This window comes from Corvus brachyrhynchos, unplaced genomic scaffold (assembly GCF_000691975.1).
Source record: "Corvus brachyrhynchos isolate BGI_N302 unplaced genomic scaffold, ASM69197v1 scaffold80, whole genome shotgun sequence".
NCBI lineage: Eukaryota > Metazoa > Chordata > Aves > Passeriformes > Corvidae > Corvus > Corvus brachyrhynchos.
Window position 1 is genome coordinate 6,760,552 of NW_008236769.1, and position 18,084 is coordinate 6,778,635.

Here is an 18,084-nt window from a genome sequence, read left to right on the forward strand (position 1 = left end):
CGCTCGCAGCCGGCAGGGGCGCTGGCGGCTCCCGGTGAGCAGGGCAGGTGCGATGGTTCCCCCCCCTAGCAACATGCATATGGGAGAAAATTCCTTTAACAGGAAAAAAAACTAAGGCTAAACTAAAACCCCAACACTGAAGCATCCTGACAAACAGCCAGGATCCTGCTTCCTTAGTGTCTCCTTTCAGGGAAGGCATAGAGGGATCCAGCACAGAAACTAAAGAGAGTCTTTCTGAAGTATCTTCAGGACATATGCCTCTGCTTTTGTGCCACCTTCCTTCCTAGCTTAAATAGCTCCTCTCTTCACCTGGGATGTTTCTACAAGTGTTCACAGAAGGAAAACAGATCTCCTTTAAACCTCCCCCTCCCCAGCTCTCTCAGTAGCCTCTCTCTTTCTCCAGTCCTTTTGAAACATCAGTGGTCCTGCCAGGACAGTCTTCAGGGAATCTCACCAGGCCCTCTCAGTGTCATTTGTTCCAGCACTGCTGGAAATGCTTGTACTGGTACATTCTGGAATTTCATTCACCTTTTCCATGGCAACTTAAAATGAGTGAGCAATACCTATCCTGTGATCAGGACATGTATCCAGCTTCTTCTTCTTCTCAGGTCCTTCTTTGTGTTTGCTTTGTAATGGAACACCAACATGCTAGGAAGACTTCTATCTGCCAGACCCTGAGTACAAAACCTTGCCCTTTCATTCTGTGCTCTGAATTTCATGCCAGCTCTAGCTGTACAGTGGTCAATGTTGTTTAGTTCTTCCTTTATGAAATTCTGCTCTCTTCTGTTTTGACAGTGCATCCAAGTTCAATGCAATCAGGAATTTTCATTTTTAAGCACTTAATGAGTCAGAGTCATCAGAGAAGATTTCGAACAAGAGCAGTCCTGGGAATGATGCTCAAGGAGCTACCTTGGTCACTGTTGCTGATACATTCCTTTGCAACACAGCCCACTGTTCCCTCCTTTCTCACCAGTTCCCCATCCATTCTCACACCAGTTCCCCATCCATTCTCACACCAGTTCCCATCTGTGATGACCCACCTGCAAGGGGAAGGAGGCATCTAATCCATCCTGTGACTTAAAGCCAACTCCTCTGGGTCTCTATGCCATCTTCTATGCCTTAGTTAATACTTCTCCATAAAGTGCCTTTGGGCTACAGAAAGGCTGCTAGGAGAGTTCTTGATTAATAAAGCCTGACAGCATCCATTCATCTAAAATTTAAGGTCTTGTACAGAAATGTCAAGCACGTTTCACAAAAGAAATTGGTTGATAACACAGTGTTTACAGAAAGCCATATGACATTCATATGATTTCCTTTCCCTAGAAAACTGGGAATAGCTATCAGGACAGCCTGCTGCCATCTATGGTATCTATATTGCATTTTACCCTAATTTCCAGGTAGCTTCATGTCTTCACAATTATTCTTAAAATATGTACAAATTATTTATGTACTCCATGTGCTTCAAAATTTATTCATTTACTCTTGCTGCTGTAATTGTCCTAATTTGTGTGTTTTGTCAGGCTTCAAACTAAGGATGGCTTTCTGAATTAGTAGACTTTTTAGTGTTTCAAGAAAACTCCCCTCAATGCAAGCACAACAGAGCAGGCAAACAAAAATTACCAGCTAAATTTCAGTTTATTTGTTTTAACATTCAGGTCAATTAAGGAATAAAACTGATTAGGCTTGAAAGAATTTCTTTTGATCCACATTCATCGTGGCTGGTGCACACCACCTGCCAGGCTGAGGGGAAGCAATATGGAATGTGACATGCAAAAGAAAAAGAAAACATTAAGTTTCATTGTAGAGATAGATAGCAGGCAATAAGGCAGGCATTTGAGTTTCTTTGCCCCTCTGAGTATGTCCAAACCTGCCTTTTTTCTTCCCAACATGGAATACCAAGGGTGATTCCAGGCTGTGGGGCACTGAGTTTACCCTCTGTTCTTCTCTGCAAGACCCAGTCAGGGCTCTATCCATCTCAGGAAGGGCTCTAACATTTTTTCTTGACATCGTCAAAGACCCTGCTCATTCTGTGGCCAAGAGGAACTCCAAACTTAAAACTCTAAGACACCACAAGCACAGAGTTATGGTATTGTGTGGGTTCTGGCTGAAGTGAACTGCCTGTACAGCACAAGGTCTTCTCTTTCTCACACTGCCCCACAGCAAGGAGGTTGGGGGTGGGAAAGGGGTTAGGAGGGGAGGGGATACAGCCAGGACATCTGACCCCAACTGACCCCAGCTGGTCCCAGGAACATTCCATAACATCTGATGTCATGCTCAGCAGTGTGAGGTGGTGAGTTTTCTGAGGAGCTGTTGCTCAGGGGCTGGGTCAGCAGCAGTCAGTTGGTGGGAGGTGATTGTTTTTGCATCACTTTGGGATATTTGGTTTTGTTTAGCAGCTTTTTTTTTTTTTTTTTTTTAATCCCTTTACTTATTATACTGTATTTTATCTCAAAGCATGACTTTTCTCATTTCTACCATTCCGGTTTTTTCTCCTATTCCACTGAGAGCTGAGCAAGCAGCTCTGTGAGGCTGAGCTGACATCCAGGGTGAGCCCATCATAGTCCTTCTTGGCACCCAACACAGGGCACTAAGTGTTCAGTATAATAACAGATTCGATCAGAGTATGGTAGAGGAACCTAATTCTGTATCTCTTTAGCAGTTGCTGGTTGTAATATTGACTTACTTGCTCTTGCCACTGACTTGTTTGTTGCCTTACGTGCTCTGTGCCACACTCCATGACTACCTGTACATCAAATTTGAGAGTGTGTGAAAGGCTGGTTTTGGCTTTTGCCGTTTGCTATGCTGTGTATCATTTGTTCCCAGGCTTTGAGAGTAATCTGGTATTTGGGCCCAGCATTGCAGTCACCCCCATACCTTGGGCACCATCTCACGAAAACAATTAACAGCTACACCTTTTCCCTTTTTTAATTTGAGAGCTAATGTATGGTCAAGATGAAGAATGGCATCTTTCCCTTCTCCTGTGGTGAGATACCTTCTGCCGTGTTACAATTGCTCCTCAGTCCCTCCAGCATCGTTGGGTAATCAGAATGTACATAGTAGTGTGTCTCAAGAACCTGTTCTGGCTTTTCCCAAGATACACCTGTTTAGGAATTTCACACAGGAACATGTCCTGAAGCAGTACGGTCATGGGTAGCAAGGTGCATGGGAGAATATGGGCAGGTACCTGGAATGGTTTTCACCTTTGAGGGTGTGTCACTTCACCCCAAACATGTGTGGAAGGATGGAGAAATCTGATGTGTACCTCAAGGAGAATTAATCTTGGATGAAAAAAGCCATGACTTGAATTACATGGTGCCATTACTGTATGAGACTGTACATCACCATTAGCAGCAAAATATCTTCAGGTTAAAAAAACTGGCTTGGTCTAAAATGAGCAGTGAGCAAACAGTGTATCAAAGAGTGAAGTCTACCTACAGGACCTGGCTTTTGAACACTCTTCTTTAAGCCAAACTGACTCCTTGTCTGACCCATCAGAGCAGTGCTGTGTTTTGCATGTCTCACCTGTGCCTGGCCCTGCAATAAGAGCTCATGTGCAGCGGTGGGAATTGGCTGGCACTGGTGTGGAGTGAGGCAGGGCTGCTGGGGCTCATCAGCCACTGTGTGCACACCCCTCTAAGAACAGAGAGTCAAACCCAGAAAAATAAAAGAACATGATTACAAACCTAATTCTCATATTTTTTTAAACCAGATCAGCCTGGTAACCCCATCTGCCCAAAAGGAAGGCCACACCACCACCTGTCCATATGGAAAATCCGTCTGGATCAAGAAGAGATGCTTGTTTACATAATAAATGAGTTTGCATTGATTACACAGCTCTGTCCTTCTGTCTCTCTGTCCCATTTTTGCTCACAAGCCCCTGCTATAATCCCACATGGAACACTCTCTGTCTGACCCAGGACAGCCTAATGACACACTGGGCTGGTATGATAAGCACAATACATATATATTCTCTCATACAGAGTTTAACTCTGTGTTTACAGATGGTTTGATTTTTCACAGCAGTAACAGCATACACTGAGTACCTTATGTTTTCTGCATTTTTGTAATGAGAAAAAAAGTTTAAAAACCAGTTCTGGAATGGAGAAAAGGGAAGATATTAAATACACAATTCACACAATTATTTAGAATTCAAGCTGCACACTCTTAACTGAGAGTGAGCTCCCTATTTTACACACTGTAAAGTCAGATTTGTTGTTCACAATTACTTACTATGGTCTAGCAAACAGCACATACTGCTATGGGAATGCCACTCACCAGGCTGGGAAAGCCAGGACTTTATAATTAAGTTACAGCAACTAGTAAAGAAAACATTTCATTGTTTATTTACTTCTTTAATAGACATAACACTAATATAATATTATAAACCTCTTTATTTATAATCAATTTATTATATGTACTTATATATTGGATTCGGGCTCTTCTGCATCCATAGTTGTGTACGATGTTGACTTTCATGTCTGTTGATAAAATTTCTATTTTTTTCTAAACAAAACATATAAATAAAATAGTTTTCATCCAGTTTAATTTTCATTAAGCACTGATTTATGAGGCATATTACAGGTACAAGCATGGTAACACAGGAATGATGCAACTAAATCAGAGTGTTTTATTTCAGTTTGTGATGGTGAAGTAAGAACTAAGCCTGTTTGAACATGATAAGAACAGGAACAAACATTCAGTCTGTGTTTCGCTGGAGATTGTCAGCATTTTATTGTTATGTGGCAGGCAAACCACTGCAATGTAAGTGAGAACAGATGGGGAGAACACTAATGCTTTCCTAGACTGCAGAACACAACTGGACATTGTACTTCAGTTGTCACCAGGCTCCACCATCCATGTATAGTCTCACATTCAGCTGACAGGAAAAGTGATGAAAGATAGTATTTTAATAAATTAAAATTACATCATTCATGCTGCAAGGGAGGAGCATCATCTTCCTTAATAAATCCGTGTCATCAGCTATGAGATTCAGATACAATGGAATCAATGGACAAGACACACCAAAGGACTTCACACAAACTTGGAGATATTTTAAATACAGGGGAGAGAGAGATCTCTCAGCTCCTTTTCTGGAACACTTATAGAAGAAAAAATCAAACTTTTGAATTAAAAAATATTGTTAAAGCAACAACTGTGCAGTAGGGTATTTATTCTGAAATTTGTTCTTAACATCTGCACTTGCATTCCCAATTGCCATCTCAACAGATCAAGATATGTCACCCTGTGTATAAAAAGTGTTGCTTATGTATACATTGTAATAAAAAAATATATCTTGTATCTTAAAAAACTATAGCAATATGTAGCCAGATTTCTCACAAAGTAACTTGTGAAGCCTGGAAGTTAGGCTCATAAAAGAGACCGGAGTCAGAGCCAGCCCTGAAAAGCCTGCAGTCCTACAGATGGACATAGGTTAAGAGCGGGAGATGCCAGTCAGAGATTCAAGCCTTTATACCAGTCCCTTGTTAAAGAACTGATAGTGTGTGAAGTTTATACAGTGTCTGACAGCTTCCTAGAAATACGTTATCAAAGTATAACTTTTTATGAAAGCTTTGAACCTCGGATGGCAGGTCTGGCTCTAAAAATACAGTGTGGAAGAAGTCCTGCAGAGAGGAATAAAGGAAGAAAACAACCTGGAGAAAAGACTGGAGACATTACTGAAGCAAGGGGAGCAACGTAACAGAGAAGATCAGACTGCTGATCGAGATGGAGCTACAAAGACCTTCAGGACAAAGATGAGACATTTAACGCGATTGAGGAAACAAGAAAAAAGGAGAAACAGTGGCAGAGGTTGGAGGGTGTTGTGTTTTGAGCGATGGGGAGTGAAGAGAGACAGCTCCCAGTGAGACTGCAAGACAAGAAGTTATATCAAGGGAGGAAAAATATCTGAAAGACTGTGGCTATGGTTAAACTGTGTTTAAACTGGAGGAGGGAAGGAGCAGAAAGACTTTTGCAGCCAAGTCAGGATGTAGAGGAGGGAGGAGCTTCCTTCGGTTAAAGTCTGAGTGACAGGATGGAGCTGTTGTCAACAGCGACAGATAAAGGCAGCAGCGAGAGGATTAAGGGCAAGAAATAAGAAGCTTGGTGTCACTACTGTGTTACACCTGAGCTGCCAGGGAGTCGTTCACTGCCATGCCAGGGATGTTCTGCAGCACAGCATTGGACACACAGCATGAAGACAGGAGTGGATTCATAATTCCCCAGTGATAATAACTGGAATAATTTGAGAAATTCTCCAGGATTAACATGTGAAATAGTGAGTTGAGCTCCATATCACAAACTCCTCTCTTTCCTTCAGAACATTTGCTCTCTTTGGCCCACGCTGTGCACCAGCTCTGTGGACTGCCTGGATTCTTCCCAGGTACCTTCAGTTTTCTATCACCTCTGGCAAGCATCCTTTTCTAGACTGCAAAACAGTTTCTTCAGTTTATATTTAAAGCATGCAAGTGTCTGCAAGGTCTTCACTGCTGACCAGGAAAATAGTGCTTGCTCTGTGTTAGACTCCTATCTATGCCTAAGCTTTTTGTGTCTTTAAAGCCTTGTCACTCCTTACAGTTTCAGCATATTTGATCTACCAGTCTCTTCTTACAGTTAATTGGTTTTGCAAAATTAACATGAATATTTTCGTCTCAAGACTTTTTTGACCTGAGTTTCATCAAATTTGTATTCATCAAATTTCAGCCTAAGGAACGCAAAAGTTTTTTTCAAAAACATATACCAAGAATAATGTTAGTAATTCTGCTGTGATACAACTCCCACTTTTCCTGGTTTATTTTCACCTAGGCTGTCTAACACAAGCAAGATGGATTTTGTTTCCTAATATGAGCCTGTATTTTTCTTATAATTGAAAATGGATCAGACAGTCAACAGTTATATAGGAAAACAAGTTACCTGTTCCACATCTTTTATATTAAATTCTAAGAAAGTGTGAGTTACAAGAAAGCTCATGAACCTGTTTTAAAAATTTGAATGCATATAGTAGGAAATTGTATTATAAGATATTCTAATAAGGCAGGTTTTATTAGCTAATAAGTAAAAAAGGTAGAAATAATTTGTAAAAAATTGATAAATTAACAGAATCAAATACTCAGAAAGAGAATTAAGCAAACTTGTTCCTCATTCAGAGAAATATGATTAGCAAGATTTCCATGTCTTAATCTGCCTTATGGAGGGGTGCTTTTAAGACATGTAGCATAGGCATTAGTCAATATAATCCTAATATATGTCCTTTCAATGAAGCTTTAAAAATACCACTGTCCTTTTTTTTTTCAAGATAACTTGGAAACCTGAATTAATTTAGAATTAACAAGCATTATTACATAGGAAACACATTTAACATAGCTGTCACTCTCTTCATTAGGGACAAAGGCTAAACAGACACTTCTCCCTTTCGGCTCTCCAAGTATCAGCCATCCAGAGGTTAATGGCTAGCAGCAACAGCCACAGCATTGTTGAGGGGAGGAATCTCGTACCTACCTGCAAACAGCACCCAATACAAGAGTTGTCATCACCTTTTTCATTAGGAATTGAAAAGTTTATGTCAGCAATTTACATAAAAGTATAGCAGATTTTAATTCCTGTACCGGAAAGAGAGATAGGTTGAAAGTGAGGGTAATGCCAGACAAGGAGAATAGTGTCAGAAGAATACCCATGTCTTTTCTGTCCTACTAGAAAGAGTGGAACACCAGCTACCAGGCAGTGTCCCTACCCAGCACGGAGCAGGCAGCCTCACACTTTGCATTTAGATTAACAGCGGCAACAAAAAGCCCTTCAAGCAAACCTGGAGCTGCTGTTTCAACAAAAGGTGCAAAAAGCCCACAAACCAATAACAGAATATAATGTCATTCTAATAACAGAAATTTTAAAATGCAGTCAGCTTAGTAGAGAAGGCCAACTCTTACAAACACAGTAAAATTTCTCTGTATTGCTTGTCTGTTCTGTAAGAAAGAACAGTTAACAGCAGTTATTGAGAAATTGTTTCAGAGGACATCTCTGCTGCTTCTTGCCTCCTGGAAGGCAGGTGTACACTCCTGGGGATACCAAGAACACCCCTGGGAACAGTGTCACAGACATATGAACTCACCAGTTTTGCTTGGGGCAGAAAATCCTAACACTTGGCCTAGGATCTAAGAAGACAACATAAGCAAGGATGAGATTGGCAAGTAAATGAGCATCAGTTTAAAGAAATCAAATCTACTGGAATGTCTCCATGTCTCAGTAAAAAGGGATGCAGACAAGTATTTAATATGCAGTTGGCTCTACATTTTAACAGTGACTGCAGCAGGGAAGAGTAAATTCTGAATCTTGTCATTCTGAACAAGGACACTCCCTGCAGACAGGTACTGATTAATGATACCATCCTCTGAAATCTGAGCCACAGAGTCCTTCAGACTTCAAGAACATTTTAAACTGAATTTATGTGTCCTTCCTAGTTCACTGAGTTCACTGCTTCATTGTGTCATATTTGCACACAAGACTTGAGACCATAACTGGTTGATATTTTTCCTGTTTTCTTGTGGCACATTGACACAACATTTGAAAAAATTGTGATTTTGAGCAGAAAATTTTATGAGGTGGCAGAGATCACGCTGATCATACATGAAGAAAAATCCATGCACACTGGAAAACTGTATGTCTTTGCCACTGCTGTTTATGCTTCTAAACTATTTACATTTCACATTCATACAGTTCACATTTTTTTTCCCGTATCTCATTATCTGTGTATCCCAGTGGTACTCTACTAATGAGACTAAAATATATCCTCATCAAGAGGCTGAGTCAGACTTCAACTTGTTTTAGAGAGATCCCCACAGCTGGACTGTCTCCATTGTCTAGGAATATTTAAAGATGACTGACTAATTCCTTCTATGTCTTCACTGACTTAACCTGGTCCAAAGCACAGATGATGGTGATTTCTGAAATCCTGATCATTGTGAAAAGCCTTCAAGGTCACTTGAAGGGTTAGGGATGAGCACTGGAAATTAGGGTGTCCGGCAAAGATAAGGGGACTCACACTGATATCCAAGCTTATACTTCCTTTAAATTTGTGTCAAGCAGATATAAGCAGAAGCATAATATGTTGTCTAACTGCTTTTTTTACTTCTTTAAATTAAAGTTCTCATTTTTACTATCTTTAGGCATAATCCCTAAAAAGTAAAACTCCCAAGAAATCCATATACTTTTATGTTACTGGATAAAGTCAGTCTGTCGACTCTCTCCCCATCTCCAGGACTGGAGGAAGGAAGGCTATGATACTTCAAGCAGAAACTCTTGTGCCAGAGACATTTCTTCCCTTGGCATACAAGATAATCATAGAATCCTGCAGAAAACATTAGGTTTCTGCTGAGCACACAGTAAAAATACTTTATTTCTTAGACGTTTTAAGGTAGATAGATCAGGTTACAGAGGCTATAGGTTCCCAGAACTCTCTTGTCTTGTGTGGTAGTTCTGCTGCTGGAAAATCCCTTTCTCCAATTCTAAAGACAAAGCTCTTCCTCCTCATCCTGGATGTGGTCAACCCTGACACTCCAAATGTTTGGAAACATGAGTTTTGTCTCCCTAGCTTGAGACAGATTGACTGGATAAAAGCAACAGTAAAATAGGTGGCAGAGACCAGCATGACTGTCAGCTGGTCATAATTTCTATAACCAAGTAAAAGAGAATATGTCATCAACAAGATGGTTATTGAACATGGGTGACTCTTTTCCTTGTAACTTCAGCTGGGGATGTGCTGCGTGTCCCATCTCTGTACCAAGCACTCCCAGGCAGGTGATTAACACAATAGAACTGAGGCACAAGTTAAGACACTTGCCATGGACTATGGAGGATGCACCCACAAATCCAATATCCAACAGAAAAATTAGTTTTAAAAAGATTATGACAGGGAGGAGGGGGAAGGTGACAGAGGAGGGCAGCAGCATGAAGTGTGATACTATCTAGAAACAAAACTAAATACAAAAGACTTCATGAAGAAAGCCGAGCCACTCCTGGTTTGAAGCCTCTATCCGAGCTCCTGACACTAGGTGTCATTGGCACTGCACCTCCGGGGCACCAGAGCCGGCTGCCGCAGCAGGGCTGCCTTAGTGCGTTGCTGGCACTTGCAGTACTTAGGAATATAAACCTTTTGTTCTTGTTGCTGTAAATACTTTCGCCCTTTCCTTCAGCCTGTTTTTAGTACTATTGTTCCCTGGTTTTAGTATTATTGTTTCCGATGCAGAGTGATACCTTGATGCCATGAAGATTTTTTGCCTTCTCTTTTATACCACTGTTATACCTTTTTACAACTTCTGTGTTCTTGGTGCTTTTTGCCTACGTTCTTGGACTTGTTTGTTCAACTAGAAGACTAAACATTTTAGAAGCTTTGTAGGTAGAGGACAGTGTGCCCCAGACCCCAAGGTCCTCTCCAGAACACATTCTGTAAACTAAGATTGCACCATCCAGGGGAAGGTTCCTTGGGGAGAGGGGCTCATTCAAGCCTCTCATTGGGGAATTTTTGATAGGTATGCTAATTAGTAAGACCTATAATGAAATACCAGATCTTTTGGGGGTGTGCATTGCGGTGTGCATTTCGGTGCATTCGACCTGGACATAGTGCACCTAAGGATCCTTAAAATAAATACCAAGGTAAAATCCCTTTTTCCCTTCTAATCGTGTTTGACTCTTGATTTTAAGACCAGGAAAAGGCATCACCTGAAGAGAGAGGGTTGGTCAGGGAGGGAGGTTCAATTCCTTCAGCAATTCCCCAACAGGCAGAAGGGATGTCATGCTGCAATTCTGCCCTTGCATTCTGTCTGTATATATATTCAAGGTGCAGGTGGGTAGATATCTCTGCCTGTTCACATCTCTGGCAGGAAGGCTGGAAGGGCCTCCCGTTGCTCCAGTTCCAAGTGCACTGCTATTGGAGAACCACAGGGCAGCATCCCCTTCACACTCAGCATGCCTTGCATTTTTTCTCTGAGAGTGATGAAGGACTTCCTTCAGTCATAGCAGCATTTTGTTCATGTGCAGGGTTAAACCTCTATCATCCTTCAGCACGGTGCAAAGGAAATTCCCCTGTTTTCGCTCATGCTGACCCAGATGTAGCCAGGGCGATTGGAAATATTGTGTTAAGGTTACATCCTGAAAAACTCTGATGAGTTAAAAATAAAAAACAAGCCTACACAGCTGGAAGGTGGATGAATGTTAAAGAGAGGAAAAATTAAATTAATGAATATCCAATTAGCCTAATACCTTTCTAATAATGTTTTTCTAAGAACGCAGAAAAAAGTGATGCTGTAGATGATTAGAGAATTACTGTCTCCAGGAAATATTTGCATTGAATCCTCAAGAATCAGAGGTTGTAAGTTACTCCAATACAGAGAATTTATATCTTTAGAAACTCTGGTCTTACAAACCACAGAACTCTCTTGAGGTACGTAAAGATTTTTAAAAGCAAGAAACTCTAAGATTTGATTAACTAGATTTTTGTACCCTGCAAACATTGAAGTTCACAGTTTCATACTGCAGTCCTTACCCACCAAGAATGCTTCACAAGAAGCAATTTTTTTAACTGAGTGGTGCATTTTCTGAATCCAAAGAGTCTGAAAGAGATTTTACTGTGTCCAATTTTGGGTCACCTACTACCAGAAAGATAGATGAGGCATCCCAAAGGAGGATCACCAAGGACGTCAGAAGCAGAGCACCTGCCCTAAGGGCCGAGGGAGCTGGGCTTGTTTAGCCTGAAGAAGAGATGGCTTCAAGGGGGGAGGGGGAGGCTGAGAGCAACTTTCAAATTCATGAGCTGCTCTGAGATCCAGCTCCATGCTAGTGCATCTGCCTTAGTTTCTGGATAGTCTGGCACATGCTTCTGCTAGTACAAGAATAGAGTGCCACAAGTCCTTAGTTCCCCTGTGCCTTTATCCCTCTCTCTGTGAATCAGGAAGAACACAATTCCTTTTTTCACCTTTGTCTCTGTCCCCATCTGTCTGAGCCTCTCACTATCAATGTGTGCGGTATCTAAAGCTGCTGATTAGGGTTTCTCCTCACAGCAATGACACAGATAGGTAGTCAAAATCATTAGACTACTCAGTTAAATCTCCGTGAGTGGTTTCAGAGGTTCAGGGCTGCCATCTGCAGTTTTTAGCTGTGTTTTCAAGGATTAGGTTTTTCATAAATCAGATGTCACCAGAAGCTATTGTTCACAGGGACCACTGCACCACTTGTAAGAAAAATTCCAAGTTATTTATCATCTGCTTAACAGGCATAATCTGCCAGACATGTCCTTTTACAAATAAATTGTATTGAGACATAAAGCGGGCATTCTTCAGCTTTGACAGTGGATTTCTCCATTTTGCTTCTGGATAGTTTTCCCTAAAACTGTGACAATCTCATTATGCTCTTTCTGATTTTTCAGAAGGACTCCTTCTTTTACAAATTTATTAATGCTCCTTGATCTACAGGCAGCACTAGCAGAACAGTATTTTGGCAGCATCTCAAACTATATCTTTAGTTTCATGTTGTTTATTTTTATTCTCAAAATAATCCTTATGCCATAGTGTACCTTTTTGTGTAACATTAAATATTTCCTAAAAAGGACTTTTTTTCCTTTTGGTTCAGTGATGCAAACCCATGATGTTGACCCATATAAGGATGCACTACATTAACTTTGCCAGATCTGAAGTACTGGCAGTCTTCTTCACTCATTTCTGCAACTAAGGGAAGGGATCTAGTAAACATCTCCACACCAGCCACACTCCCTATTTCCAGAAAGGTGCAAGAGCAGTCATCATGGGGACTTCTTTCTTTACAGGAATGATCAGCTTAACCAGCAGGATTTGCTTTGGTATACTCTATCTAATTTGCTGTAGCGATTCTGGTTTGCCAGAACAAAATGTCATGGTAACACTGTTAAACAAACACTCATACTTCCCTCAGCCCCACTGTGAGCTTACTTCTGCTTACTTCAGAAAGGCCAAAGATTTCACCTTCCATGCAGGCCAAAAGGCTGAGCTTCCTGCTGTGGTTCCTGAGAGTGGAACACATCAGCCCCTGCAATGCTGCAGGATGACTGCAGGGAACATGACTGACCTGACTTTAACACAGGGAAGAAATCCTGTGTTTTCAGGCTGCTGTGCTTTGCAGCCAGGAGTACACCAGCAAGATAGTTACACACCTACTTGGGAGTGTCTACAGAAGCCATGGCTCCTGCAGAAAAGCCCTAGCCCAGTACACTGAGGGAAAACCTGTTCCCTCAAATTTACACTGACCTCGTGGCAGAGCTGCTGCTTCCCAAGCTGCTCACTCAGCTCTGTGTTCTTGGCACCTGCCTGGTTCAGACACACTTCATGTTCTTGCATCATCTGCATTTCTAAGTCCCCTTGCTCACATGCAGACAGTTCTGCTGGGCTAAAGTTAATATTGCATGACTGCTTTCTGAATGAAAAAAAAAAAGGAAAAAACCCTCCTTTCTCCTTTATTTTTAGACTATGGCACAGTTTCAGATGATCCTGGACTCATTTCCACATCAACTGACACTTGACATTAATCTCACAGATCTGTGAGGGAAACAGTTCTTAAATATTAAAAGAACTCTGTATGTCTGGTAGAAAGGCCCTGGAAGTAAGGTGAAACCCATGTCAGAAGTAAGAGTTGCTTCTCCCTGATGCTTGCTTGCCTGTCAGCATTGCCTCTGCCCACTCCCTGAGAGAAGTCAGGCTTTCTGACATGTGGGAGGCTTATCAGATGGTGTCTGTCTACATCAAAGACCAAATAATGCTGTTACACAGCATGTAGAGGTGTTTTGTTTTGGTCCTTTTCAATAATTCTGCTTGAAAAAATATGCCTTCACAGTCAGAATATTTATATATTATAAATGGTCCTTTTACAATGGCTCATCTTTCTTTGAGAAATCATAAAAACCCTACTGTTTTCCTTCACTTAGGAAATTAAACATCTATTAAATAAAGGTTGTTATGCTTGGAAGCCTTTCAGAGTGCTGAGGCGGTGCTCCAACATATCCTGTATGCAATATATTTCATTGGGTACAGACCAGCTCTGACATTTGAAAGCATTACCATCTGTAGGCTAAGGATCACTGTTAGAAGACAGTATATACCATGCTGGATCTAACAGCCCAGGAGGGGAGGCTGCACCATCCATGTCTCCATGTCCAACCAGCAGTGAGGCTGAGATGTGTTCCTAGTAGGTGCATGCACACAGAGCATACATATATGACACATTTACTTATATTCATGCCCAGACACACAGATGGCAGATACACAGAGCATTCACATGAACACTGAGAACCCACAGGAAACCTGCCTTTCTTCTGCCTTTCTTTTCAAGACTCTCTCCTCTTCTCTCAAGGTTCTTTCTTCACTGGCAAACCATAGCACTGGTAACTGTCACACCTACACAATGTCTGTGCACAATTTGAAAAGCAACCAAAATTAGTGTCCCTCAAGGAAAGGCCCCAGTGTAAACTCAAGTCTTCTGTTGGCCTGACAAAACCAAACAGCATCAACACAGCTCCATTCTGAACGCAGCTTCCTCAGATAGTGTGAAGGAGACTTGGTGTGAAAGTGATGGTTAGCTATTAAGTGAGGATTACTGGGGCATTTCAGGTGCAAAGAACATGCAGGTATGGTACAGAATGGGAAAATGCTGACAAAATGCAGTGAGAAGAGTATAGAAATAATACACAAGGTTTTAGAACTCAGATGTTATTAGTTCCATCATTAGTGTAATAAATTTCTCCTGTCAAGACTTTGGTGTAGAAAGTATGTCTTCTTTTCCCTTAAGAGGCGAGAACCTCAATCTTGTCATTTAAGGAAACTTTTTTTCATGTCAGAATTTCCACTTCACTATTAAAAAAGGGGTCTGTACCTGTGTTGTCTGAGCTGGAATTCTTCAGGTAAAAGCAGATAAAAAGAGCATGATGGATGAACAAGCTTGTCTGAAGTGTGCTTTGCTTTGTTGCTTGTAGTCTTCAAATACTGAACGCTACTGATGTTACTAACAGGCACAGGAGTGTTGCTGTTGAACTTCTGGCAAACAGTTGCAAGCCCAAATTTCAAAGGTCCTTTGGTACATATAAAAAAAAGGATTATTTAATATGAGTTTATCTAAAGTATTTCTCATGTGTGCACAAAAAGAAATCTGTACTAAGATCAAAGTTGTGTGCTGTGTCATGATTACTTACAAGTTCCTGTTTCTGCACTGCTGTGAAAGAGCAGCAGCAATCTTGTACACAGAGTTTCGCTAGGAACCATTAGGATGTTTTTTGAAATTATTAAGCTGCCAGTTATGAAACCACATTTATGAAAAATAAAAGAGAAAGGAAAACAAGTAGGCTTGCAAAGCTCAGGAAGACGTGCTTATTAGTCAGTACTTATTCATGCAGTGACTAATGTGAAATGTCACTTGTACAGAAACCAGTGTGTCTCCACAGCCTGCAGCAGTGGCCCACAGGTGGTCTCCAGGCAGTTACCGACCTCCCTGAGATCAGAAACATTCTGTTTAAAGTATCTTGATATTTTTTACAAAGCACAGTTCAAAATCATAGCTCAGCATTCCCTAGGGTATTGTGTCACTTTCCTGAACTCTTTGGGAATTCGCTGTCTGTGCTCCTCGCTTTCTTCATTGTCCCATTTCTTGTCACTATAAAGGAGCAGAGGACACAACAGGTACAAAACAGATGATTGTGTCCTTGGGCTCCTACAACACAGACTGATGTTTAAGCTGGAATCTCATGGTTTGGAGGCGAGAGGATCCAGATGTGCCAAATAGCAAGATAACTCAGACTGATAATGAAAGGCAGCTCTGAAAAAGGCAAAGACCTTCGGATGTTTTAACTACAGTATTACAAGCAGAGAGAGGAAAATATCAATGTTCTTATGTGAAGCATTTCTGCTGTCTTCTCTGGGGTAATGCATCTCATTCCAATCACTCACACGTGAGACATAGACTAAAAAACTGCCAAAATGACCCTGAATTTGGAGACCCTATCATATATGGGTGGCTTGGCTTATTTAATCCATCCAAGCAGAACTGAGAATTGATATGATGGTTGATTACAAATACATCGTTGCATTGTTATGAAAAGAAAATTCTGCCAAAGTGAGAGAACAATTTGTCACTACTAATTATAGGGTCATAATAAATAGCTTTAGGATAGAAAATTAGAAAAAGAAAGCTCTGAACAAGAAGTAAGCTGAGCTTGTGAAACAGTCTTCCAGATGCAACAAGAAGGTACAAGAGTGCTGTCAGGCCACAGCGAGGTCAGGTGAGAGATACCCAGGGGGGCCATCAGGGCTCCCAAGAGCAGCTGGGGGCACAGCCAGCCTCAACCCTGGGCATCTGGCACCTCCCTGGGAATGGGAACAGCCTGAGGTGAGGCCAAGTCTTCAGCCCATGGATGGGCCTTGCTCAGGGGATCCTGTGGGTGGGCAAGGGGGCTGGACACCAGCATCCAACAGCATCACTGGGGCTGGGATGGACATCCCCAAATAGGGGCTGAAATGGCATCCTGGGCAGTGTAGGGGGAGTCCACGGGGCTGAGAAGGGACTATCAGGCCTCTTGGTACCCCCCTCCCAGGGCGTCAGTGAAAAGAAAAGGCACAACCTAGCTGTTACTAAATTGGGTTTGAAAGTCATTCATTGTACCGTATCTATAACAGTAAAGGATGGCAGCTGATACACACAGGATCACTTCCAGTCCTATATTCCCAAGTGGTATGATGAAGTGGGGCAGAACAAAGGACTCCACAGGCAATTCTTCCCAAACTCAGTAGAATAAGCTCACTAGCAGCTGGATCAGACACCTAAAAAAATGCAGGCAAAAAAATGATGCCCAAATGGCGTTCTATTTTCTGCTTTCAGAATGAGTCACTCAGATGGAAAAGGTGGCTGGTAAGCATTTGTCAGAGCTGGGCACAGTTCTAGACTAATCTCCAAGACATAGACCACAGTCAGAGATGAGGTATAACATCTTCAACCACTCCCTAGAGCTTTCAAATTCTGCTGATCTCCTTGATACAGCAGAGCAGCTATCTTCTCTTGACTCAACTCTAAACCTGCCTCTGGACATTAAGGTATCATCACTGAGTGATCTGTCAATAAATATCATAACAGCACAAATGATGCTACATCAGTTTTAGCATAGCCCCCGTCTGGAAGACGTCCAGACATCCATTATCACCAGAAAGCCTTCCTTGGCAGAGTTCACTCACCCCACTGGAACAGTACAACCACTAACTGTAGAGGGCCCTTGGTACTCCTCACCTGATGTGCTTATTTTTGACTGTATTCTTTAGGTAAATAATATGTATGAGAAAGGGGACAAAAAATCTACTGGCTAGTGAAATCCTGACTCTTAAAATATTAGTGAAAAATTCATGAGCTGAACATCCTGAAGGGGACACATGGTGGCTCATAGAACTGTTTGCTCAAAAATACATATGTTCTACAGCTCCACTCTTTGCGAATTTTAGCAGGGGACTCAAAAATATTGGTCATTGTGTCTCGAGGTCCACAGAACATGTGAAAGCTATGACTAGCAAAACTGCCTCTGTTAAGCACACTTCTACTCTCCTGTGACAGTATCTGGTTCTTTACAGACACAATACAGCAGTGTATTTGATTATGGCAGGATTGTCACTGTCTTCCTGGTGCTGAGTCTTGCCAAGCTTGATGTGCTAGATAATGGCTTTTAGGCACTGGAGGCCATGGCTGCTCTTGTATCAAGAGAACCAGCATCTGAATGATTTAACAATTCCTTCTGCCAGAAATGTTTTTAGACCATAAAACCTCAACATTCCTGAAATAGCAACAGAAAAACAGACAAACAAGCAAGCAAGCAAACAAAACCCACAAACCCAAAGCTTTTAGCACATAATTTACTGTGGTATATTGGGACTCATAAACTGGGTGATTTTAAAAGTTTTTTTAAATCAGTACTGGTTGCCCTCGATTAAGAGTGTGGCATTAAATTTGAACATGCTGCCAGAGTAATTTGGATTGACAAGGAGGGGGGATAATGCACTCTTAGTTGCTTTCCTATATGTGTGTAAAAGCTGGGTAGCAGATAAA